The following is a 27,535-nucleotide window of genomic DNA, read 5'->3' on the forward strand; positions in this document are numbered from 1 at the left end:
GATGAATATTGCTGCAGTCACCTATTTCATTAAACAGGATAAATCAATCCCCCTGCGTCTCTCCTGGAGCCCATCAGCTGGCTTCTTGGTAATCTTTTCTTTATTTTTTTTTTTTTTTTTCTTTTGGCATGATGTGTCTTCCTAATCTATTTGCCCAACTGCAGGAAGGGTGTAGAAATGGACCCACCACTTTTATGATAACAACAAATATTTTACAGAAACTGTTCTTACTCTCTGTTTTGTTGCAATCATATTTAGAGTGTAGAACTATTGAACTAGGAAATCAAAATAATTCAGGAGATATCAAGTCTCTCATATTGTAACATTTATTACATTATTATTACATTTATTTCCCTTGAAGTAACATGAGTAACTTCTCTGTTTCTATTAATATCACGTTCGTTACTTTCAGGTTCATCTATTTTCTACAAATTGAAAAACCCACCATTAACACTAAAATTATTAAATGTCTCCTGCTTTAATTTGTCTCAATCTGGAAGGGAATTTGGTTAGCTGTAGAAGTACTGCCTACTGCTATACTAGAGTCACCCATAAGGAGAAAAAGCAGCAAAGCAAAACAAGGGGATACCAATAATCTACAGACTGTAGTTCTAATTCCTACCAAAAATAGTAGGACTTTGAAAACAGTGATAGGAAAAAAGAAAGATTAGGAGAAGCAGCAATTACTGCAGCATTGTGGCTTTTTTCTGAATGGACTTCAGACCAACTCATGGCACTCATACTTATCAGCTGTGTAAGTCAAAATATCTGCAATATTAGTCTCCAGCTGAGAAGGCAGAAGAGACAGGTGCAAAATTAGTAAGGCCTGATAATATGAGTAGTGCCAGAAATGAATGACATTCTGCATACTTTGTGTGATTTGCCCAGCTAATTATATTGGCATTCAATAGCACTATCTAGTTAAGGACCTGTCAACATTTCTTCCAGAAAATCTTATTTGCAGGATTTTATAACACAGCTGTAATGAAATCAATTCAAGGCTGAATCTTGACACACACAGCTAAGTATTTAAGAGGTATTGGTTTCTATCAAAAAACAGACAAATTGCACTCGGCATTTAAAGAGTCAACACTGGCCAACACAACAAGGTTAGAATAACAGAGCATTTCTTTCTATTTACAGCAGGATAAAACTGCATTAACTCAGCTATCCTATTGTAGTTTTTAATGGATGAAATCATCAGGTAAATAAAATAGGTTTTATATATGCCATTTTTTACTTATATGATAAGTAAATATCCTTTATATATAAATATATATATACATATATGTAAATACATTTTTCCTGGATGCAGGTAAATGAATTTATCTAGATCATTCTTCATTCTCCTGCCCTTTCCCTTCTCCCCATCTCCTCCCTTATCATGGCTTTAATTTTTCAAATATAATAACAAAACATGCTGTGTGAAGTGCTGGTTAATGCGCTAGCAAAATGATACTGAAGTTAGGCTCACAAAGTTAAATTTCAGAATTCATGCCTGCTGATAAAAAAGTCTTAGCCTGGAAGAAAACACCAAGCGCAGACCGTATCATCCTCTTGTTCCTACCAATCTGTTCAAATCTACATCTATAAGCACTTAAGGCAAATGCCAAGCATAGGAAAAAGCAAGTGGAAACAGCAATGTTTCAAGCACGTGATAATGAAGAGCTAGGAAAGAAAATGTTAGCTAGCTTAGTAACAGGTGCTGTCCCTGTGCTGCTTTACATTTCAGCAGCTTAACTCTTAATTTGTCTCTCACTGATACTTATGCTATTTATCGAACAAATTCGTATTTCTGTATGCTTAGGAAATATATTAGTTGCATTATTCATGGCAAGCAAAGCAAGAGAGCCTTGTTACTCTGGTGTTTAGTATCAATCACCAGAAGAAAAAAGATAACATTTTTTACATGATTATGAAGTGACAGTCAGTGATGTCTGCTTATCTATATTCATGCTTGTTTCTAACAATGTATTTTTCAGTGATTCTATTATTTACTTTCATGATATTTTTGAGTGTAAATGCACTCCTGTTTAATTTTCCATGGCAGTGATTTCCAGTGCCAGGAATTTATTCACTTTACTAGGAAATGAATTTAAGATATCATGCTTTGAACTCTTGCTTTGGAGAGACAGCAAGACCCCTTTCCATCTGGACTGCTCCTTGCAGTATGTGAAACATATTCACATTGTGGCAAAGAAAAACAGTCTTAATTCTTATATTCAGCTTCATGCAATGGCAGAAATGGAAAGGCACCTCAGGTATTAATTCCCAGAACAGCATTTACAAGTTACCTTTCTCAGTAGATGGTAATTGCTAGAGTTGAATGGAAGTATTACATGTTTTTGACAAATCACATTTAAAATATTTCTTTTTCATGGACTCACTGACTTTTCAATGACGAGAAATCCAAAATAGACTTCACTTTTCAAAGCTGAAAAACTATTTCCTCTTTTTTTTTTTTTTTTTTCTTCCCCTGGTTTGTTCTTTTATAAAGAAAGTATGTGGAAGGATTCTCAGACACAACCAAGAAGTCAAAACCTCAACCTTGAATGGTGTCACCTTTAAGAAAGCAATGCTACCACCTTAAATTAATAAAACTCTAATTCCAGGATCTGAATGTAACCTTTTCTCTTAGTTTCTAAAAATTGAACCAACAACATAAATGCCTCATTCTTGCAAATTTCATTAAGGTTTTTGAATGATTTTATCTCTTCAGAAAGTGTTTCTCAGATGTTCCATCAGTTTCACCCCCTGGGCCCCTGGAGATTGAAGAGCTAATTTTTATTTGCACTTTCAGCAAGGCTTGTACTGTTCTCCTGGCAACATAGTCATGAAGTCTTATTACAATTCTTATTCTCTTCACCGAGATTATCCCAATGGTCCCCAATGGGCGGGTAATGAATGATAATACACTCAGGTTGCAGCCAGCCTGTGCATGTATATATACATATTTAGAAGACTGCTTGCAGTACAGAAGATTTAATAACATTCACATTGCTCTGGCTTCTTTGACCCATGACCTTGAGAAGAAGTTACCTTCAAAATCGTATTCCTAACTCTTCCCATCTCTGTTCTTCCGCAACTTCTGCTCTAGCATGCAGAAACATGAGGTGTTCAAAGTCAAGGTTGATGAAAAATGTTAGAGGTTTTCAATCCAAGTGGCTGTAATGCCTCAAAGAGTGATACAATACCCACCTATAAATGTCTTTAACACTTTTTCAGTGAATGAAGCACATTTGCATAAAAATTGAAGGCATTTTGGCTAGAGTTTCTGCAGAATAGGTATGATTTATTGCCTAGGCTGTAGTCTAGCTGAAGAAAAAGTCATGTGAATGCCTTTAATTTTCATAATCCCCGATATTTATAAAAAAAAGTATTTTTACAAATATGAAAATAATCTGAAATAAAAGCTAGCAATAGTAGACAGTTTACATGACTGTTTTCTTCGAATTAGGTATGTTCAAAAATTGCCAAGTAGCTAAAGCTGTGATACAGAGATTAGCATTTTTGCCTTCCTCTTTCTGTATGGTCCTGCTCCCACCTATAAACTGTGTTTTACCATTCCTGCAGCTGTGCATGAAGGACTGCTAGGGGGAATGAACATTATTTTTGTTTGAGCAGGAGGTTCCTGAACTATTGCCTACTGTCTCTTGCCTGAGACAGGATACAGGGCTTGAGGGACAGGTGGTTCAATCCCATATGCTCATTCTTACAATGACATAACTTGGCTGGAAAATTATTCAGTGAACCATTCTGGGTAAAGGAGGCTTGTGGGGGGTCATGCAAGGGATTTTGTTTATATGTGCTCCCCTGATGCAGCTGTATCAGCAGAAGCATTAGGGTGGGGAGGAGGAGAATCAGTGATGAGAGAAAGAGGAGGAGAGTGAAAGGGTGTGAGGGTATAGAAAAGTCTTAATCTATTGTGGTCCTGATGACATTATCTCATGTACCTTCAACATTAAGTCACAGCTTCATCATATAAGAAGCTTTATGGCCAAAAAATTATAGCCTTACTCCATCCCAGGTCTGTTACATCTTCATGTTTCTGTACCATAGTAAAGCACTTTTGTCCCACACTTCACCATCTGTGATGGTAATGATAATGATATGATAATGATAATAAATGATCCAGCTTTTAGAAAACAAACCAAGGTAAAGCATTTTTGCTGGGCTTTTTGTTTTGTATTGTTTGGTTTGGTTTGGGTTTCGGTTTATTACCACTAAATAGGAAGCATGGTTGGGTTCCTACTCAGAGCAGCCCCACAGTAGTTTGACACAGCTGAGAGGATGACATGCCTCACTGAGCACATGGGGAATACTTTAAGCTCGTACTAAGATAAAACCCTTTGCAAGGTGAAATTATGGTTCCTGACATGTACATCTACCCTTGAACAACCCCATTTACTTCTGTAATTAAAACCACATTCACCAGCTGCTTTACAAGTTGTCAGAAGATTTCCAGTTCACAGAAGCAGCCAAAGAACTTTTGTTTAATTGGGTAGGAGTCATGTCTATCTCTGCAAAAGATAACGGAAAATCATATGCTTTTGATTACTAAAAACACAAGATAAATTTTACTTGATAACTGCCCTGTCCCTCCAACTTCTGACTCCATAGTGACTGGCTTTTTGCATTCAGGCATCAGTTAACTGAAGAGCAAATAGTAAAGAAGCATTTGGCAACTTTCAGTTATTGTGTACGCTGATAATGCCTGTTAGCCAGAGCTATGATGGTTTGGCTTGTACGTGCTGTGTTTGAATTCAGACCTGACCTACAAGCACAACTTTGGAGACAAAGCAGGGAATTCACCTCATGCAACTTCAGGACTAAAATTTAGTAGCAGAGTAGGACATCTGCAAGGTTTTACTGTTGTACTGGGGGGTTAAGATCGCTATACTCAGTGAAGATGTAGAGCTGAATTAGGTTGCTCAAGCTTTCTTCTGCGATTTGAAATGTACTAGGGCACTGAGAGTGTACACCAAGGACTGGTGGACGTAACACCTTGTGGAAGATTTATGTCTGCTGGGTGAGTAGCTGGGAGTCTAATGAGACTCTCAAGGAGATCACAGACAGTGTGAGATTTCCCCATGGGGAGCCGAATGAGCCCTTTGATGTACACATAGATATCTACAAGCAGCAATACAAGTATATTTGTTTTAAGCTGGGGCTGAGTCACACCCTAGATTTCTGCAAGGGAAATACCTATGTATGAAGTATGAACATACCGGTACTTGTCTAAGTCCTAACTTCAAAACACAGGGACAACATGCCAGTAGGCTTCACCAAGGTCCAGACTGAAAACTAGGTCATACTCAAAGTATAAATACAATCATCATAGAATTGTTTAGGTTGGAAAAGACCTTTAAGAAACTATTTCATATGTGGTATTGAATTTGTCTTAGAAATTTTCCAATTTTGGTAAACTTTTTGGTGACTATTGTGTAAGAGACAGATCAAAATCCTTCCTCTGCAAGAGGAGTGAAAGCTGTTTCCTGTGCACAAAGCCCAAGAAAGGCCTGTGTACTACCTTATCAACCGCTAAAAATTTTGAATTAGGGGTTTAAAATGTGACTGTATTGCCTGGGTCTTGTTCTGGCTGGTGTATGGAGTTAAGGAGTCAAACAGAAAGGAGGAAAACTCAGTCAGTGAAGAGCTCCTTCTTAAGCACTAAGATTCTTGGCTATTCCTATACAATAAAAAATGACTTAAAATCCTTATAACAGATGTCTTGTTTGTTCACTGCTCCCGTAAAACAATACCTCCTTAAAAGCAGTTCACAGCCATTCTCTTTCACACAGTTATATTCCATTTCACTAAGATCAATGACAAAATTTCTGCAGCTTTTAGAAGCAGAATTAGCACAATCTAAAGATATCTCCTCTCATTTCTCTCTGGTCCAGCAACACAAACCTATTATGAAGCTTTTTAAAAACATTTCTCATTCTGGTCTAAATACTTTAGCCATGATATCACAGCTCTTAAAACAGAACAGGCTCAACATTATTCCCTCCTTGCACACAAAAGCTGTAGTATATTCATCATTGCACTTGAGTAATTTCTTGGTACCTATTATTTAAACATTCTGTACTTTGGCCACTCTATTCTTCATGCAATCAAGAAACCCTTTGCTAACACAATATCCATGGTTTTATATAACCAAGCCCTATTCAGATGAGCCAACATATTAGACCTCTTTTACTGCAGCTGCAGTAAACTGGATACAGAATGCAAAACACTGGCCAAGACACTGAAAAAAGACTATTTTGAGTGTCCAACTTGACACACAAGGATCTAAAATTGAGAGGACTGGTGGATGCTTTTTTGAAAGATGGACACTCTTTAAGACATCCCAGACTGAATATCAGATGCAACTTGTCAGATCCTTTTTGTATTTCATGGTAGTTATGATGTTGTGTGAACTCCAGAGCATTTGGATAATATCTGAACATCTCATATATTCAAGTACATTTCAACTGATAGAGCATTTTACAAAAGCTTACCAGACACTTCATTTAGTAAGACATGGCCTTACTAAAGCTGAGTCTGATTTCAGACATTGCACAAAATGAAGGGCTCATATACAAGAAGCTGGGGCTGAGCAGTGGTAGGAGAAGGAAGGGGATGGATTGTATAAAAAGGACCCAGCAGTAATAGTCCTCTTTCTGATTGTGTTAAGAGTTAACCGTCTGCTTGTTTTCTCTGAATTGTGTTTTGGGGGAACTGACCCAATTACTGTCCCTAACCACAGGCCTGTTGTTGTGCATGTGAAAATAGGGACAGGAACTGATTCTGTCACCATGGGAGACATCCAGATTTCTGATAGTAAAAGTTTTGGATTTGGGTGAGCTTTTTTTTTTTTTTTTTTTTTACCTTATACATTTTGTATGTGATGCTTCCTTTTCCTACATAGGTGGGGAGGACTTGTAATGGATGAAGAAACTCCTAACATGAGCACTTGAAGGATTACATATGGTAACATTAAGAAATGTAGTTTACAGTTTCCCTATGATCTTTGTAATCTTTTCAGCAAAATCCTATGAAAAAAGTTGCTCCATTGGCAATATGGAAGAATCAGTTCTTGCGTTACTGGTTCAGATCACGAAGATATATCAGATGCCTTGTAGTTTGTGGGTTTGATTTACTGTCTTTAGGACTGTGGTCTAGGCACCTTTTTATACCTTAATGGTCCAAACAGTATTTTTTTCCCTAGTCACACAATCCTTAAAAGACTAGATGGCTAGATTACTCCTAAGATAAATGCAGTAAGGGAATAAGCTTAGTTTTCCTTTAGGTCCAAAATATGTCTCATCTGGTTAGGGCAGTGAATGGAACTAATTAAACAGTGATGGACTATGCATGACCAGGTCTAAACGCCAGGATACTAGGCTGCAAAATGAATCAGAGAATTAGGGAAAGACAATCTCTATGACCTAGGAAGAAAAGATGGTCTTGTTTTGTCCAGTGCAAGCTATGTGTGGCCACGAGTTGTACTGTATCTGACTATTCCTGCCTTCGTGCAATGCTGGAAGATCTGCTGTGCGGGAATCACCCTTGTTAATAGCTATGTCTCACCACTGCCTCAGTGGATGAGATGCTGTATGCAAAGACACAGCACCTGCCTTAAAATGTAATTAGAGAATGAGCAAGTGGAACGAGAGGTGAGCACCACAGACAGATTTTGCTGTGCTAGTCCCGGATCCATTTTTCTTCCCTGCTCATGTTGGAAGCCCGGTATTATCTGTCTGGATATTTAATGCACTAATAGTTGTCTTTACACATCATGTAAGAAACAGCAGGTGTCATGTCATGGGTTGCCCTGGGCTGTATGCCTAAGAGTTCAAAGCACACGTGTGAAGATGTTATGAGATGCCACCATGCTTTCTCACAGACAACTGAGCTGCCAGAAGATGGCACTTTGTTCCTGGACACAACATGCCCACCCAGCTTCTCCCCTCCAGCAGAAAGCTGACTTCATGAAACAGAGGAATTGAGAGCTGCATTCAGGAACCACTCTGACAGACCTAACTGGCCTCATTCTTTTGGCGTTTTAGTTTGAAAGCAACAAAATTTAGTTTCATCCAGTCTCTCTGCACCCACTTCTCACCAAATAACTAAGTTCAAAGCAGAGTTTCTAGAGCTTAAGTGTTTCTATCTCAATGCACAGTGAATGGCACTAGTGCAGACCTCCAGCAGCTTCTAACCCATGGTAGTACTGACACGCCTAGGGGCAGAAGCCATGCACTAGCACAACTGCTCCAGCACACCATGATCTACAGCTCACACTGCACCAGGCAGTGCCCACTAACTTGTCTTACTGGTAGCTGTTACTTTGGGAATCACATCACATTTAGCAGAACTAGCCTTCAGTTTGGTGTATTCCTGTGGGATCTTCTGGGTTCAACTGTCTTGGGCAATTAATAGAAAATATTTTTTTTTCTTCTACTATACATAAACACTTTTTCTCCTGATTACCACTTTCTCCTGCTCTGTCAGGGTTTTTACCATAGCATAGCCTGTGTCTCCAGCCTATTCAGAAAACCTTGAGAGCATCTTTACTCCCATAAAACAAGGCCAAAGTTTCCTTTTTTATTTGTTGGTATTGACATAGGCTTTGTGATTTTCTGTAATGAAGAAAACAAGCTAATGACTGCACGTTGAGAAATCATCTCTGGAGGTATTCATAGGAAGCTTAGTTTGATATCATGTCAGTACCTCATGGCTGCTGTATCTTTAATTTTGGGCTTTTATCAAAATCTAAGGTGGTATCTAGTACAATGTGTAGTTATACACACTGGTCCGTTGATGAAAATCTTTCACATTAGCTGTGAATGTCTATTATAATGTTCACTACTTCAAGGAATAGGTGTGTCATCTGTCTATAGGGCTGACATAGAAGTGGTGGCCATAAATATATGGAGATATGTTGCTTATACTTTCTGTTCATGTGTCTGATTCATGCCAAAGCACCTTGGAGCCCGTAGTGATAAAGTACCACTTTCAGACAATTAAATTTCATAAAAAGAAATACCTTGGCTACCTTATAAAACCCAAACAGCATTTTGGGGAAAGCACGTGTCCCATAGACAGCGTTGAATTTACACAGACGGGAAGTGTTTTTGACTAAGAGCAACTGCCAAGAGTCCTCCTAAATATAACACATCAAACAAACGAGTAATATTTTTTAATACTAATTCTTTTAGTGAGGCACAGTTTTTCCTTCCTCTACAACAAGAGGTGCATCTTTCCTTTTCAGCTTTGTCCTGCCATTCTTAGTGCAAACAAGTGTATGTATCTCCTCTTTTAACTCTCACTTTTTATATAAGGACAACTCTCCACACAGCATGAAAATTAGGCTCTCTTAGCTACATCTATCATGTTAACAGCCTACCTATTCCCAGGAATACACTTTTAAAAACTCTTCTCAATTCTTATCTTCAACAAAGGTAGTTTTATTGAGAACATCAGTAAGATACACTTTCAACCCAAAATGATTTTCTTCTATACTAGCACCATTACAGATTGCATCTTTTCTGGTTTTATTTACACATACAGCTAAGACTCATATGCTTTTAATGAATACAAGCATTCATTTACATTTAGTTTATTTATCCTTCTAATATCTGTAGCTCTTCTATTAAAGTTTTCAGAATGCTTCTATCAATAGAATGGCTTCTGCCTTAGTATCCCTCTTAAAAATTCTAAATATAACATTTAATTTCTGGTACTTGATTCAATTTGTGTCACCGCTCTATCTACCTCCTTACAGGGCACTGCCTTAACATTATGCTATCCAAAGCCAAATACAATGATGATGTTTGAAACTTTTGAAAAGTGGCAAAATCTATTGCAGCTTGTTCCATTTTCCCAATACACCTGACATTTTCTAGCTTGTGCTGGTCCTCAGCATTTGCTCCGTGTGCTTTTCTTGTTTGTCTCTACATTTCCCAAGATTTTGCAGTTCTCAGCGATACAAATTCTCATCCACAGTTATGCTACTATCGTCAATAATCTCCATATGCTTCCTTCTGAACTGAGTCACTTCTTTTTCTTGGAAAATTAACTCAGTCTCTTGTAACAGTTTCTAAGTGTTTCTGTTCCATCCATAATCCAAGCTCTTATCAGGGACCAATAAAAAAGCTGCAATACAGGCTCTTCAGCTTCATCTTTAACAGGTTTATTTAAGTAAGCTCACACTCCTTTTTAAATCCTTTGAAAATATTTCATGTTTACATAGAGTACAATGCATCCTTTTAATTTCTGAAGCACATTTTCATAGTTAATAGTTGAATCAGAAGGATGCCAGCAAACTCAATTTGGAAAAACAAAACCTTTTGAATTGCTTTTACTGTAGCCAGTGATTGCTTGCAGCCAATGTTTGCAGAGTGAAAATTTCATATTTCTGTCAGTTTCCATATTTCTTGACAGTTTTGGTTTAGGTTCATGCAGTGCAGAAGACTTTGAAGTTAGGTCAGGTTGCTCACATCGTACTGACCTTTAAGTCTCTCGGTTGCTGGTGATTCCAAAACAGCTGTGGGACCTTTTCCAATGTTTCACAGTCTAGATGCTGCATAAAGGTTTCCTTATATCTAATCGTAATTTCCCAGGTTGAAAATTGTTTCTATAGGCTCTGTTCCTATTGCTGTACATCTCTCTCTTTTCTATACATTTTCCTCTTAAGTACTTCTAGATAGCTGTACAAGATGTCCCTTTTGCCATCTCTTTGTAAGGGTGTACAAACCCAGTTCTCCCAGGATCTTCTTGTTTCTCACATCCTTCAGCCCTCTAAACCTCTATGTGACCTCCACTGGAATAACTCTAGCATGTCCATGTCTTTCTTGTACTGCAGAACCACAAATGGGACACACAACTCCAAAAGGGGTCCTGCAGCTGTTGAATAGAGGGAACCTCCCTCAACCTTCTGACAACATTATTGTCAATACAGCTCAATATGCTATTGATTTTCTTCAGTACAAACACACCACTGACACACACTCAATGGGGTTCTGCACCAGAACCCCCAGGTCCTTTTCAGCAAAATTGCTTTCCATCCAGCCAGTGCCCAGAGTGTGCTGTTGTCTTGGTCATTTCTGAAATTCAGGGCAGTCTCCTGTGCCTGTTAACTAATTGTCTAAACAAGCTCAAATCTGCTCTTTTGATGTGATCCTGCCATACGTCTTGCTCACTTATCTGAGTATGGGGTTTTTTAGCCAAAACTTATGCCAGCTTTCATGTCCTGCATTTGTTCTTTCTTTTAGGTGAAAAGCATGCCGAGCAGAGTGTCTTCCCTAGTCATAAGATTACTGATCTCCATGTCCTTGATGCTCTCTGAAAATCGACATTGCAAATGGCCTCAAGTTACCTTTCTAGGCAATTGCAGGATGGTTGACTAGTACCAGTGATGTTTCTTACATCTTTTTATCTACTTTATCTGCTTCCTCTTCTTGATTAGGTAATCTGGAGCAGGTGTGCTCCATATTACCTTTGTTGGTGTCTCCTCTGGTGCTTACCCGTAAACTCCTAATCATCTTGTCATAAATTCTAAGGCAAAACCCTGTGCGTTCAAACTTCTTTTCATATTGAGGGGTGTGTGACACCTTTTTCTTGCCTTTCTGCCTTTTTAAGGAGGTGTTACCCACCCATTTCAGTTCTCCAGCTGTAAGATCTAATTCCCCATATCTGTGGGATCATAGCCCTGCAATTTGCAGACTAGTAACTCCTGTTATTTCCCATGCTATGTGTGTTCATGCAGGCATCTAAGATAGAGCAGTCATAGGTCTTTTTCAAGTGAAATGTGAGACCCATGACCCATGCCATCAGGCTGCCCCTTTGAGCTTGTCTACACCTCTATTTCTCATCAGTTTGTGGTCATCATCTGCTGACACATTTATTTTGAAGCTCTTCTCATGGGGTCAGAAAGCTGGCTTGCAAAGATGCTTTTACCTGACTTTGTCAGACAGATCCCATCTCCCTCCAGAAGCCCTTTTTCCTCCAGTACGATCCCATGGTAATTAGAGCTAATGTCCTGCCTGAAACACCAGCTGTACAACCAGCTGTTCTGAAAGATAACATCTATTTCTACCTAAATCTTTCTTCGTGACTGACATGACTAAAAAGAACACCCCTGGGCCCCGATGCTCCCTTCTAAAGGCTTTTAGTTACTCTTTATGCATTTAAGGTCAGTTGATACTTAGCAGCATCAGCCCAAGTTGGTGAGCAGCTATGGGCAATCTAGAGTCTGGATGGGTTTCAGCAGCCTGTGCAACATCCCATATTCAAGTCTCAACAAGTGCTGAACAACCTGAGACAACAAGTCTGGTTGGCAGATGAGAGTTTCTGTCTTCTGCAGAAGTCTGTATCCATGACCATCTACTCTTTACTCTGAATGCCAACATGTGGATCAGTGTCTGCAGGCCCAGGTACCTCCCCTGAGGGAGTTTGCTCCTCCTCACTCATTACGGGCACATCTGTAAGTGCACATCTGACATCTGCAGGCAGAAGAAAAACCTTCTGTCCATTAATAAAGCCCAGAAGCTTCCTTCCTTCAACATGACATTCTCAATCCTCCTCTCATTTAGACATAGCCTCCAATTGTCCCTCCTTCCAAGCAATATGAGATTTGCATCCTGCCTCTCCGCGGTCTTTGGAAACAATCTGTTATTCTTTTTTTGTCCTTGATACTGTGCAGTCTGCTCTGCTCACCCTCTCCAACAGCCCTTTTACCTCATAGCTCAGTGCCTCAACCAGAGCTCACCTCCCACCCGCAAGACTGAGACCCTGCAAAGTGCTGGTGCAGTTGAACCGTTCCCCGTGACATCTCACCACCTCTGACAGTTCAGCACACTCCCGAGCAGTACCTCGGGGCCCTCTTTCACAGCTGTGTCTGCATAAACTATTGGGTCATTTCCATAGCCAAATCTACATGTATTTGGCAGTTTAAGGGTTTGTGGTACAGGAGACACCTCCTTGGCAGCTATATTAGGTTCTTTTATAGAAAGGAGTTTGTTCTGATTTTTTTTTTTTATTTAGTGATATCCAGGAAGCCACACTTCCATGGGGATTATGGATATTTTTCACATTTCATAATTTGTTAGCAGTAGTCCAGAAGTAAGTGCTGTGATCTGTCTGGGGGTAACTCTCAGAAACTTCAGAAGAGTGCAGAATACATTGGATCACCTCTTGTAATTATTTGGTAAGTGTGCCACACTCTGTTCTGATGATAAAGTAAAGTGATAGTTACAGTCCTTTAAACATAAAATGGTCTGGGCTCCAAACAGCATAGGATCTCACTACCCCTGATGTGTCTTGGGAGAGCATTTAAGACCTTCTCTTCTACTTTTCCTTCGATGACTAAAATTTCACTCAACAATAGGACTAGAGGAAAATTCCCACAGCCTGCAATTGTCCATATCTGCAAGACTTTAAGCACAACGGAGAGCTTACATGATGAATTGCTTGATACTGACAGTATTAGATAGCATCTTATATTTTGGATTATGAGCTGATGAGCTATGACTCATCAGTTTATCTCACTGACTATAATTTCACTACTACCTTTTTCTTCCCCACCTGTTGTATTCACTGGTAGCTGCTTACCTTGGACTGTAAGCTCTTTGGAGCATGAAGTACCTTTCAGGTACTGCTGTATAATGTGGGACCAATCTGTGTCACAAGTTACCCTCTCTGTTAATGTATCAGAAGATAAGGATCGTATTAGCACCTAATGTTGTATGTTAGTTGTCTTCAAAATCTAAATTTCCTTTTGTTATTTACTGAAGGACCTTTTTCCTGAAAGTATGTTTTAAAATAATTTTGGATCTTGCAGAGAGTAAGACCCTGGTCTTACAAAGTCCCTCGGAAGTTCCAGACTGCAGGTATAACGGGTTGAAGTGGAATGGCCCAAGAGCCCAACACAGATTCCAACAAGTTTAAAGAAGGGAGGAGCCCAAGAAATTCAGAGAATCTTAAACCAGTTCTTTCTAATGAGGTGCAACACTGCATAATACACAAAAATCTCAAGTGCATTCATGTATAGACCAGTTTGAAAACTCAGGATTTCAAAACAATACAAGAATTTCTCTAACAGATGCTTGTGTGCACATTTCTAAATATTCAGCTTACGTTTCTGTTTTCCTTTAATCCTTCCAGGACTATGAACTTCTTTCCCTCTCCTCTTCCTTTCCCTTACAGACACATACTTAAAGTTCTTTAAAATTTTCTGGGTATTATTTTGGATCCCTACTTCAGAAACTTTACATGTCATTTTTCTAAAATTGTCTTTGTCTGATTTAAAGCTCCATTGCTACTTTCATCTCTGGTAAGTATCCATAATGAACAATAACTTTCTATGCCTCAAGGCTTTTAAGACTTCTATTTAAATAACTTTCTGGTGATGGACTTAGTTGCTGGAAGTTCTGGAATTAAAAAAGATGCACTTTCCTGTCAGAGCAGCGAGGTTGGGTATGACTATCTGAAGCTCTTAGCACTCTAAAACTAGTCTTACCAATTGATGATCTAATATATGATCGGGTTTTCCAGAGTGTGTTTCCGCTCAAATTTCAGACACAAAGTTCATTTTAGACTTATGAAGCTGAAGCATGCCTTACTAGGATCAAATCCTGCATGCAAGGAAACTGCTTACTGAAGTTCTCATCAGCCCATGTTGCACATATGTACAGGGTCATCAGTAACATAAATAAAGATTAGGTGGTGCAACAGCCACAAACATTCATGTTCCAGTGATATTTTACCGCTTATGAAAATATTCACTGTTACATTAGAGAGATTTAACCTAAAAAAGGGATGAACACTAAATGTAAGTCAACAACTAACTGGTGGGAATTAGGATTAAAATTGCTTAATAGTTTATTCCATAATTGCAGACTATACATTGCTGATATTTTTAACATCTGGTACTATCTGTGAAAAGAGCTGATTCTAGCCACTGCTTCAGAAAAAAATGAAATATTAGGTTAAACAGATTAATGATCTGATCCAGTGTATTTAACCTTATATCCTTATTCTTCTGACACACATTGTGGTACTTTTCTGATTTGCGTCAAAAAGGGACAGGGTTGCCTAGTTGCCTCTTATAATGGAAGACTTATAGTGGTAGATTTTGTAATGAACAAGTCCTGTTGCTATCTAACATTTTACAGAACATTATGAAAGAGTAAAAGTATTGCAGGAATTAATGTGGGTTTTTTGATTAAAATTGTAGTACTGGCTTGGAATGACAATCTGCCTTCCTAAATTCCATCTGGAGTTTCCTCTGAATAAATATTCCTTTCTTCTCAAATTTGTGAACTAAATTATTCAATGATATTGCTTTGTGATGTTAAACAGCTGTTGTGTCTCTACCCCTAAAAGCTCATTTCACTGATGGGTGAAGCAATTCTTTCATTTAAGTTTTATTTAAAGAATGTCTTAGATACGTTGAATTAAATGCAATATATGCATACAAGAAAATACTATATATGTTATCACCTGTAATGAAAGTAAGGTCTTTGTAGATGACAGATATTATTAATCCCATAGATGCCACTGGAAAGGTTTTTAATATAACAATGTTCCGGAAAAGATTAAACCAAAAATGACTTCACTAGGATCCGAGTTGCCGAGGCAAGCGGCTACAGTGCCAGCAGGATCAGCAGTGGAGTGTTCTGGCACAGCGCGCAGGCGGGTCTCAGACTGAGGGAACATCAGGGGGACCCCAGAGAGCTGCCAGGAGCCCGCAGCTTGCATTACAGTGGCTGATGGGACCTGGGCAGGGCCAGGAGCAACGGTGGCCAAGCCTCCCCACAGTTGACGGGAGGTCAGCCAGTATAATGTCCATCTACAGGCAGGGCTGGAAGGAGGGTCCGGGGAGCTACAGGCCTGTCAGCCTGACCTCGGTGCTGGGGAAGGCTGTGGAGCAGATCAACCTGAGTGCCATCACAGGGCACATGCAGGACAACCAGCGGATTAGGCCCAGCCAGCGTGGGGTTATGAAAGGCAGGTCCTGCTTGGCTGACCTTCTATGACAAAGTGACCCACCTAGTGGGTGAGGGAAGGGCTGTGGATGGTGCCTACCTGGACCTTAGCAAAGCCCTTGACACCGTTTCCCAGAGCATCTCCTGGAGGAACTGGTGCCCAGGGCTGGGACGGGTGTGCTCTGCGCTGGGTAACAAGCTGGCTGGGTGGCCGGGCCCAGAGCGTGGTGGGGAATGGAGTCACATCCCGCTGGCGCCGGGCACAGGTGGTGTCCCCAGGGACCAGCGCTGGGGCCAGTCCTGTTTGATGTCTTCATCAGGGACCTGGACGAGGGGCTGGAGCGCACCCGCAGTGGGTTTGCAGAGGACACGAGCTGGGGGCAGTGTGACCTGCTGGGGGGCAGGGGGCTCTGCAGGGGGTCTGGGCAGGCCGGGCCGAGGGGCCGAGGCCAGTTGTATGAGGCCCAACAGGGCTGAGTGCCGGGCCCTGCCCGTGGGTCACACCAGCCCCCCACAGCGCTGCGGGCTGGGGGCAGGGGGCTGGGAACTGCCCGGCGGGGAAGGGCCTGGGGGGGCTGGTCGGCAGCCGGCTGGGCATGAGCCCCCAGTGTGCCCAGGTGGCCACGGCGGCCAGCAGCGCCCTGGCCGGTGTCAGCAGCAGCGTGGCCAGCAGGGCCAGGCAGTGCCCGTCCCCCTGTGCCGGGCCCTGGTGCGGCCGCCCCTCGAGCCCTGGGCTCAGCGTTGGGCCCCTCACCCCCAGACAGACCCGGAGGGGCTGGAGCGTGTCCAGAGCCGGGCAGGGGCTGGGGAAGGGGCTGCGGCACAGCTCTGGGGGGGGGCGGGGGGAGCTGGGGGGGCTCAGCCTGGGGAAAAGGGGCTCAAGGGGGACCTTGCTCCCCACAACTGCCTGGAAGGAGGTTGCTGCGAGGTGGGGGTTAGTCTCTTCCAGTGTGACAAGAGGAGATAGCCTCAGGTTACACGAGGAGAGGTTTAGGTTGGATATTAGGAAAATTTCTTCACCAAAGGGCTGCCAAGAAGTGGAACAGGCTGTCCAGGGAAGTGGTGGAGTCACCATCCCTGGAGGTATTTAAAAGACTTGTGGACATGGCACTTAGGGATATGGTTTAGTGGTGGACTTGCAGTGCTGGGTTGACAGTTTGACTCGCTGATCTTAAAGATATTTTCCAACCTAAACAATTCTATGATTCTGAGATCCTAGAGATATAAAGTTGCTTTTTCTGGGAAAACACCTGCTTTTAAATACTGAGGAGAAATTTCACAGTGGCATATTTTGCACTCAGCACTCATGCATAAATCACATTGATATCAATAGAAATCAGGAGTGCATATTATGTTGCTTTTACTGGAGCAGGTGTATTGTAGAGGCTTCTACAGAGATTCCACAGCTAGATTTGCCTTTAACTTTAAAATCCCCATTTTACACTTGAATTGACAATTTTAGCTTCTAGATCTGACAAAGTCATCCAGAGGGAAATAAAATCTGCTGTGAAGTGCTGGAGCCTGGCAGGGTGTCCTAGAAAGAGTATCAGCTTGCCCTGTTCCTAGATATCTGCTCCAGGTTGCTTTCAGAACTGAGTCTGGGTCAGATGTACTTCCATTCTAACCTGATACAAACATTCTTATTTTGGCATGCAATGACGATTTTTGAAATGAGTATATTCTTTTAAACTTTTATGGACTCTCCTTCCTTTCGTAAGCTTTGATTTATCACTCTCAATTTTGTGTTTTGTGGACTGTGAGCCACCACAATCTACAGGTACCTCCTTTTACAGGTAAAACACAGTTCTTTATACCACTGTGAGACCTTGCCCACTGCTGTTTTTCTACTGTCCTTTCCCCAACTTGTCTTTTTCTGCATATAGACCACCCCCACTCCACACTGGCAGAGTATCCATTATCAAATCAGAGAGTGTGGCTGTAGCTTTTAATCTCAGCACACTGTTCAGCTTGCCCTCTCCCAGCTTACAACTGAGAACATCAGAGTAAAGTAATCTACAGGACAGCAGTCTTAATTACAGGAATTGTACAAAAAAGAGAAAATAGGCTGAAACCAAACCAAACCCTTACTTCACATATCTCAATTCAAACTCCTCTTCTAGCAATTTTGGCTTAGTGCAGAGATGAAAAAGAAAACTGAAAGAAAGACTTCTCTGTTCTTGCTGTTTGATGATCTCTTAACTACATATTTTCTTTGAACGAGATCAGTTAAAACCACCTAGTCTGACTTTCTTCACACACTCTGGCATTGAATACTATACCCAGATCCCCTTCCACTCCCACTGCACTTTTCAGAATGGCATCTGCTTTTAACATATTCAAAATCTAATCTGAAAGCTAAACACAGTAATGGTGTGTTTAGCAAGACCACACCACCTGAATATTCCTTTGACAGCATTCTTCTCAACAGAATCAAACTACCCACTGTGATCTCCATCCCCCTGCAATTGCACCTCAAATTCAATACACTGCAGAACACAACAGGTCATTTGAGATGGAATATTGACAGCCCATGGCCTAATAAGTTCCTTTGGCTCTGCAAAAGTAAAGACTACAATAACAACACTGTTTCTATGAGCTTAGTGTATTAAACAATTTAGAATGGTTTGAGAATTCTGCTTGTCCCCCACTTTATGCCTCTTGATAGTGCAACTAGCATGATTCTTACCATTTCAATTTTTATCAGTGACCAATCCATCACTAAGCCAAGAACTGACCCCTGAAGAATCTTTTCCTTTCTGAAATATTCCACTGAAGGCTACCACCATATTAAGAAAAAATATTACAAATCTATTAATTAGCTAGATTTAAATTCACTTTTATGCACCATATTTTTCAATATGGAATTATTTAGACCTTTAAAAAATCATGAGGACATTCACCAATTCAAATTGATCAATATGTTTTTTATAGTGGTCACTTACCTCTCACCTATCAAAGTATCATCTTAGATAATAAAGACTGTTTAAAAAATATAATCACCTGTATGTTGTGTGCATCTGGCTATTTTGCTCCAAAACACATATCTCAGCCAACTCTATCCATTCACTTTCTTAACTTTAAGCAATTTTTGCTTGATATTCAAACTAGGTTACAGTTAAAGCTCTGCCTTGCTTTGTACTTTCCTTTCTATTAATGATGGTAGATGAAATCTGGTGGTCAGTTGATTGAGCACTTGGGCTCAACTCTTAATAATCATACGCATTTGCAACCTGGTTGTACATGGAGCACTCTACGTTCTTGACAGTGTCATCAGACATGCTGGAACTTTTTTGCCAAAGGTCAAATGTCTTCTTACAGTCAGCTGTACCTTGGCTCTCATGGGCTACTTCGTTAGAATTTGAACAGAAAAAGGTCTACCCTGGGTTATGTCCATGGCCAGAGTGAATTACTGAGATTTTACAATAATTGGTCTTAGCTTCAGGATTAATGTGCATCAGAGAACAACGAAGGGAATAGTCACGGTTTTCTCATTTTGCTTATATTTATTATTCCTCGTAGGAGACTGACACTGTAAAGTCCTAGCGTTAGATGTGGCTCCTCCTAAACACAATAACTTCAGTGATGAGAAGGACAAGGCCAGCATTAAGATCTGTTCATATAAAACTTTCAGACTATCATCATACCAGATGATCTGGCCTTCTAGTGATCCACTAACCAGATACTTAATGGCTTCTGGTTAGGAAAAGTAAGCTAGATGTGAAACATGACTACTGTATTCTCCTAATTCACCATGAGCTATTGTGTTCTCAGACTGCTTCTGCTTTGAGAAAGGAGATTAGCCTGTGCTCTTTCTTGGATTTTGGTTCAGTATTCTGGCGCTGTTCCAGTGGCAGTCATTACCTTGTAGCTAAAACTATATACTCTTGGTCCCCCAATATCCTTTCCTACTTCTCCCTAACTTTTGCAGCAGCATCGTTGCATGCCTGTACTTAGCTGCCATCTTTGGAGCCAAGCACTGCCAATGTGAGCAGGATCCCAAACCTATTCAAGACAGGAAATGAGACTCCCTGTTATATCAAAATGGAAATGGAAGGAAATTAAATGGTCTACAGTTTTGCACCTAGACACCATTACATTACGTTCAGGAAGTTTCACACAGTGAAATGCACACTATCTAGCAGGTGAGTAAAAGGAATGGAAATCAGATCTACTGTGTTCTCTGCTTTTTCCAATAGCACTGATGTTGAAGATATTGATGGGAACTTCGTTATGACTTTCTGTGCCCTAGTCTATCCATTTGTATAATAATACTGATGTTTGCTAATAGCTCTGAAAACTTCATATTCAAGCCCCAGGATTGTAACCTGGGGACTATTATTAACAGTGACTGTTACTCAGATACATTGCTGTGGTCCCCAAGCAGCTCCAAGCTGAATTCCCCTCCACATCTTAGTGAGTCTTTCTTTTCAACTTCTAATGACTCTGAAAGAGTCATGCATAATAAATACATGATTCACAGACAGCTACTTAGCCTGCTGTCTAACAAATCTCTAATTTGTTATCTAGTAAATATAGTAACACTTAAAATACAGACACTCAATCAATGAATCTCTCTCCCTGTCTCACGTATCTGGAATACACAAAATGCAATATACTGCTGCTATCCATGGGCCAGCCACCTCTGATTACAGTATAAATACATGAACCGTCATTAAAAAAATGTACAAAGAGCACTGAAATGCTGAAGGAAAAAGGCACTTAAACATATTACTAGCTTTCCTCTTCCTGCCTTCTCTCCTGTGACGTCCTATGACTGCCCCCCAAAAGGGAAAAAAAGGGGAGTCAAGTACATGCAGCAAAAACCTGGTTCTAGACCAGTTTTCACTGTGTAACCCTTTCTTTTCTTACAATAGGACCAGGTAACCCTACTTCAGACTGGCAGGATAGAGTGCCATGCAGCATGTATAAATACTGTCATTCTCAATGACAGACATTGTGGGTTACAAGGTAAAAGTGGGAAGCTACAAAAGCTAATAATCCTAAATGGGAATATTTTAAGGTTATCCAGTCTTTATATGGAATTCAACAGAAATATTCTTCTACATTCCTGAAAGAGTATTAGAAAACTCAAAACATGTTTAATTTCAGGGACTAAACAAAACAACCTCTAGTGTTCCCTTTCAACCTCAACCATTCTGTCATCTGTGTGGTAGCATCTTCCTTGAGTTTCCAGTGGTAGGCTGAGGCTCTGTGAGTCTACAGTAATTATTTTATATAATTTGGATACTAAAATCAGGAAATCTGAATTTTGCAGGTGCTAACTACCCCTACCAATGAGTTTCTTCAGTAAGAGCTGTGCTGTACTCTGCTTGTGCTACAGAAGACACTTGTACGATACCTGATAAAACATACTAAAGTTAGAACACACTGCCTTAAGTGCATAGTAGAGATGCTCTTAGGGCTGATAGTTTTGTCCACCTATTTGGTTTCATTACATTGAATCAATTATCTCCAGGGGGTTGGTTTTAGACAGCTCAGAAAATTCTGGTTTCAGGAATACATGTGACTATTTTGCAGGGTTTTAATCTGCATGTGTCTGTGATCCTTTCCCTCTGTTTTGTTTGAGATTTGGAACCGAAAATAAGAAAGCCTGTCAAAACCTTTGTTTTGCCTGGCTTCATGTCAAACCCGTGTAGAATTCTGCATTCAGCGTATGTTTTCATAACATGGCCTGGGTTTCATGAAATTAAAAAGATTTGTCAGCTTTCAGAAGATGTGCAGCTGAGATATCAGTTTGTAATTATATCTGAAACGTGGTAGTCAGCTGAGCTCACGTTTCATTGAAAACATTGTTCTCAGCATTGTGTCTTTAAAACAGTATGTTTTGCCAAAGAATGCTGCAAATGCTCTGTTTGAGATTAAAAAGCAAACCAAAACAAATTAAATGAAAAATCCAACACAGCTACCCAGCCTAATCAAACTCTTTCCCCAGTGCTGTTTTGCCATGGCTCTCTAAATATTCAACATCTTTCTGCAATGACACCAGTCACCTCTTCAGCAGTCAGTTCTTCACCATTGTTTTTCAAATCACTGGAAAAGGCTAACTATTGGGAGGAAAAATGCAAGTGATAATAAGAGTTAAAAAAAAAAAAAAAATCAAATAAAAAATCTAGCATGCCTTTCCAGTCTTTGGTTGTTGTATATTGGATAAAGAATAATTATAGATTGGGTAGGTAAGTGGGAAACACTATGATCACTTGTTCTGAACTCTCAGATAGGAGATTTCTCATTTTCAAAAGGACACCAATCCTACTGATAATGAATCAAATTCAGTTCCAAAATCCTTTAGGTGTTTGTTTTTTTGTTTTTCCTTCTATTTCTATTTTGGGTTTTTTTAAGCTCTTCAGAGAAGCTAGAGGGAGAAATCTTCTCTGATTTTTTTTGTATAAAAAAATCATTAAATGATAAAACCATGATTTGATAGAAATATTTAAGATTGCAATGAGATACAGAGAGTTAATGCTGTCTAAAATATTTCTGAAGCTCTGAAGTGAGACCACAAAGTTCTGAGAAGGTAAGAAGAAAGTTTGTGTTTATTATATGCTACTAATGGGCAAAAGGCTGTTGTCTTGGCTGCAACAGTTTTTCCAGGGTTTATGTAAGTGTCTTTGCATCAAATCCAGGTCCACCTAAAATTGATATAACCCAGAATTTCCCCATTTGGAGAAGTTCATTACTTATATTTAACAGGAAGCAAAGCTTAATAGGATTGTTGATTACATGAACACCAAGGATTTTTCCCAAAGCAGAACACGGTTGTAAACAACAAAGTGTTTTAATACTGATGTGGTGAGGTTAGAGAGCTGTTAGTGAAATCCTCTTTTAGAATACTTGGTGCATTAAGTATTTAATTAATTATGTGTGATGGGAATCTTTACACCCCACAGATAACTAGTTAGCATAGAGTTAAATACATACATATATATTTATAGTACAAGCGCACACATATATATATATATATATGTATATGTACGTATTGGCTTTCTGATAGATAAAAGGAAGCCAAACTAGAATGCAAATGTAACTTTTGGCAAAGAGACCATGTCAACCCAAACAGACTAAAATTAGTTGATGATTTTCCAAGTACAAATTTACATATAAAAAGAACAAAGCAGTTTAAATTCTACATTTGCTAACCGGAGACCAATTTACCCAGGGGAAGAGAAATTCTTGAGTATGGCTGTTGTCCAAATTATTATGATTAGGAGAAACTAAATGAGATTTTACTTTGGTCATACAAAAAGAGCTATTTTTGTTTTCGGCTTTTACCTGATTCTGTATCCAGTCAACTTAAAACAGTAAGGATCTGTTAACAAGATTTAAAGTGACAAAGCAATGTTTCTTATCAGGAAACTTATCTGGGGTTGATTTAAATTCTGTTTTAGCCATTTATTAACTCTAAGCTGGCTAGCAACTGCGAGAGAGTTGTGTTTGGTGTCCTATTGTGCAGTTCTGTATTGCCACTAAAAAGACCTTTCTTCATCAATGGATGTGATACAACAACGTGTGATACAACCCCAAATGTTGTATGCTTTGGTCAGCTATATAGCAAGGTTTTCAGTTAAAACTGAAATTGCAGAAACAGCAGTAGTGTTTTTAGTATTCAGCCCTTTTTTGTTCTTTTTGCGAAAAACAGTTCACAGAAAAAAAACCCCAAAACCAAAAACCCCAAATTACCCAACAAACCTCAAAATTACTTTCCCTGGCTTAGACAAAAGCAACATTAAAAGTGAAAGAGTGGGTCATATTTGTTGGGATTTCTTTAAAATTATATCATGTGGTTTAAGGCAGCTCCTTCCCACTGTAGAAATGGATCACAAATTTCTAGGTGAGAAGTAATTTTTAAGGATCAGTCCTTTCTTGAATTGAAAGATGAAAACACCAAATGACTTGCAATTGGAAGGACTAATTGTGGATATGAATGTTCCACTTTGTTCACACTAAACATTAATTGTAAAACTCAATAGCAAGAATCTGATCTAGCATTGACAGGAGTATATGAAAGAGCTGCCATTGACTTCAGAAGGTATTAAACAACCATAAGTTGCAGTACATGGCAAGGAAAGAGTATACTTCAGATACTATATTTTTATTAATCTTGGGAAGATAATTAGATTTACCCATGCCTGCAATAAAAAAACAAAGGATTTGAATGAATCTTCCCATAACAGAAAAGAGATTTCTTTTATTCCTAATTACAGTTAGGAGAGGAAACATGCTCTGTTGTTCCCAGCTTCTGTCTCTAATTTACTACATTTTCTCTTGGAAGTCCTTTAGTGTGTTTCACCTTAGTTTATTTGTTATTTAAGAAAGGAGTCACCATACTCTTACACACCTTATGTGTTGGGTGTCATGAAATCTTTTGCTGAAAATCCTACTTAAATGTAAAACAAGAAAACAAGCCTCCTTGGAATTGTCCCAGAAATATGTCAAAAGCAGAGGACAGCTGAGGGGAAGGGTGTTGTGTATGTGAAGGAGAAACTGCAGTTTTGGCTTTTTTCCTCTATATTACTACGCACACAAAAACACAGATGCACAGGCACAGATTTGGGAAGGCATCACAGAGGAAGTGGGAGAATTTACGTTTCATATGAGTATCTCAGCAAAATCTAATCATACTGACTGGCCAATCCAAAGTAACTTTAAATGTAACAAACAAAGGAAAAAAACCCATACAACCCCACCCCCCCACCCCCAACACAAAACCCAAAAACCACAACAAAACAATCCACAACATAGTCAATAATTGCTTTGGTAGATCCATTCCAGAACATAGGTAAAATCAAGTCAAGGGGAAAGTTGTTAGGCAGTAAACCCTACTGCAAATTGGCTGATACAAAGTTACTAATGTGGAGCTTTTAAAGTATTTCCTTTTCCCCTTTAATACAAATTTTGCTCAGAAGCGCTATATATAAAGAGGATTCTTCCTGACCTCTGTGTTACAAATAAAACAAATTATTCTACTGCAGACAGTAATTATGCAGAGAATCATTAGTAAAATCCTGCTGTAATGTTTACGCTTGCTGGAGGAACAGTCAAAGAGTCTCTACGGTGCTTTGCAGAATTGCTATTTCCTGTCCCTTTTGAACACACGTTACCCATTTTCTTCATCTATCTATCAAAAAGATTCCCATGCACATACTGAGTGGGTGTTTACTAAAGGCTGTCAAACCTCAATGCTCAGCTCATGGGAAGTGCACATCTGCTTGCTGAAGATGAGGATGCTCAAGTGATGATGGGGTTCTCGACATAGGAAAATAAAACAGTGATCTGCTTTGTCAGTGCATCCTATATATATCATGATACAAGCAAGTGAACACTGCCTTAATATGAAAATTAAGAAATGACCCTACACAAATTTTCCCTGATTCCAGACTTTGAGCGCGAGTATGTAATTTTGGCTGTATCACACAATAAAAATACATTGATTTATGTAAACTTTTACTTTCCAAACCCCAAAGCACTTTATGAGCTATGCAACATATACAGGAGCAGTTTCACTTATGACTAAATGCAGCAATCTCTGCAGTGGAGCGCTGCATCTGTTAATTAAGGTACATGTGTAGCCCAAATTTCTTTTTACAATACCCTTGTGTGCCATCTCCATATCTCAGGCTGGGAACTAAGGCGGTGAGGTTGCCATTAATCTCCACAGGCTCAGGATTTCTCCTGGAGAGATTATTAAACTAGATTAAGTCTATGTAGAGATCTTATGGCAGTGCAAACACTAGACACAGGTTAAAGTCCTGCATTGAGAAGACTCCCCTTCCCTATCGGGACACCAAAAATGGTGCTGAGAAGTGGTACTAAACTTCCAACCTGCAATAGTGATTTTCTTTGCTCTACTAGGAGATGAGAATGGTATTTGGCCTCTGAAAATATTCATTGAGTACTAGGGAGGTAAGGCTTTTCAAGCATCATAATTGATAGATTTATAATTAACAAGCTATGCAGCAGGAAGAAAATCATCGCATGATGACTAGATTACAAACCCAGTCCTTTCATCCTAACTGCTTGTGATTTTGCAATGGCTCTGATTGTAGCTTCTATGCCATTTGCATATCTTCCTAAGCATTTGAGGTGCGTGGTGATTTCATGTTTTATCTCATTTTGATGTGTTGCAGGTGCTTGTCAGCAACTACCAGAATTTCTATTACAGTCAGCTTTCATTTTATTGAAATATTTGTGCAGAATAATACAACACCGAAGCATGACATGATTCCATCTTAATCCTGCTGTGTGGAAAGACTTCGAGAAAGCACTGAACACACTACATGAAAGGAGTTTTGGTCTGATGTTTACAGGTAGATGGGTGGGGAAATTTTTCCTGCAGAAAGCGTATGGGAGAGAACTTAAGGGTGGTTTTGCATCCATTTGTATTCAGCAGGCTATCTCTGCATATGACTAATATTGCCTCCCCTTCTCCCATGGTTGCTGCCTTTGCCTCGTGATTAATACCGATCTAGTATCTTGTCACCACTGAGACATCAGTGGGACTTTGATATGACAGATGCCCTCGTGGCAAAGACACTCAAGACTGACTGGAGCTAAAAGCCCAGTCTGCAAAGTTGTGAAGTGTTGACAGCTGTGGAAAGTTATCATAGGGCACCATGTGCTAATAGTTATTTGATCCTGTGCTTCGAGGTAAGATTTTGGGCTGATTACTTAGGTCTATTACTACAACTCATTATTTGTCAGGCTCCTTCACTGTCTGAAACACGAGTTTCTTCAACAACACTGACAATAACATCAAAATATCTAACTGTTTGACATATGAAGATTTATTCATTCAGGTTTTCATAAAAATGTAGGACCTTTCCATGATGGTACTTGTAGAAAATGACTAGCACATGTGTAAGGGTAATGTAAGTAAATGTCAGCACAGCAAGCATCACATACTACTTTTTATTGGTCCTTTTAGCTTGTATTCCGTTTACTTATTTCTGTTTGTCATTTTAGGGCTCAGTTCTGCAGTGACAAATAGATAGGCAAATCACTCAGACAAAAATCATACAGAATGACCTATTTAGATCTTCTTTTGGGACAGAAGAACGTGGTTCAGAGTGATGATAAGTGGGCATTCATGTAGTATAAAAGAATCTGTATAAAAGAAATGCTTCGCTGTGACTGAAAAGAAGATTAAGACAAAGTGTGCTCAAAATTTGACTGCCCGGCTTATATCACGTTAGTAAAAAATGTTGCTAGCATAATCTTCAGTTTAGAGGAGTCATGAAAGCACTCAAATTCTCTTATTTCTACCCATTTGACTAATAACATCGAACAAAATATGAATCATCAACCCTCAGCAATAGATTTTGTACTTTTTCTCAGTCCTAGAAATGTCTTTGGATAGCAGCAGGGATGTGACCAAGAAGGAATGAGATTAAAGTCACCTTCAGCCATCTCAAACACTAGTATGTGGTTGATACATATGGGAGGGGATCACAGTAATTAATTACACATAGAGTACGCTGCCATATGCAGTAGCCACCATTATATGCTACCGTTGTTTTCTTACTTTTTCACTATTTTTTGAAATCTGG

At 39.5% G+C, this 27,535-nt stretch overlaps 1 long non-coding RNA gene across 1 annotated transcript; it reads left to right on the top strand.

Moving 5' to 3' along the window:
• LOC114014608 (uncharacterized) lies at positions 1–26,290 on the top strand. Its single transcript, XR_003558176.2, has 3 exons — positions 1–88; positions 6,914–6,975; positions 26,117–26,290. It is a non-coding gene; the product is annotated as an uncharacterized LOC114014608 (long non-coding RNA).
• The last annotated feature ends 1,245 nt before the right edge of the window (positions 26,291–27,535 follow it).

The sequence above is a fragment of the Falco cherrug genome, chromosome 2, assembly GCF_023634085.1.
Source record: "Falco cherrug isolate bFalChe1 chromosome 2, bFalChe1.pri, whole genome shotgun sequence".
In the NCBI taxonomy this organism is placed as follows: domain Eukaryota; kingdom Metazoa; phylum Chordata; class Aves; order Falconiformes; family Falconidae; genus Falco; species Falco cherrug.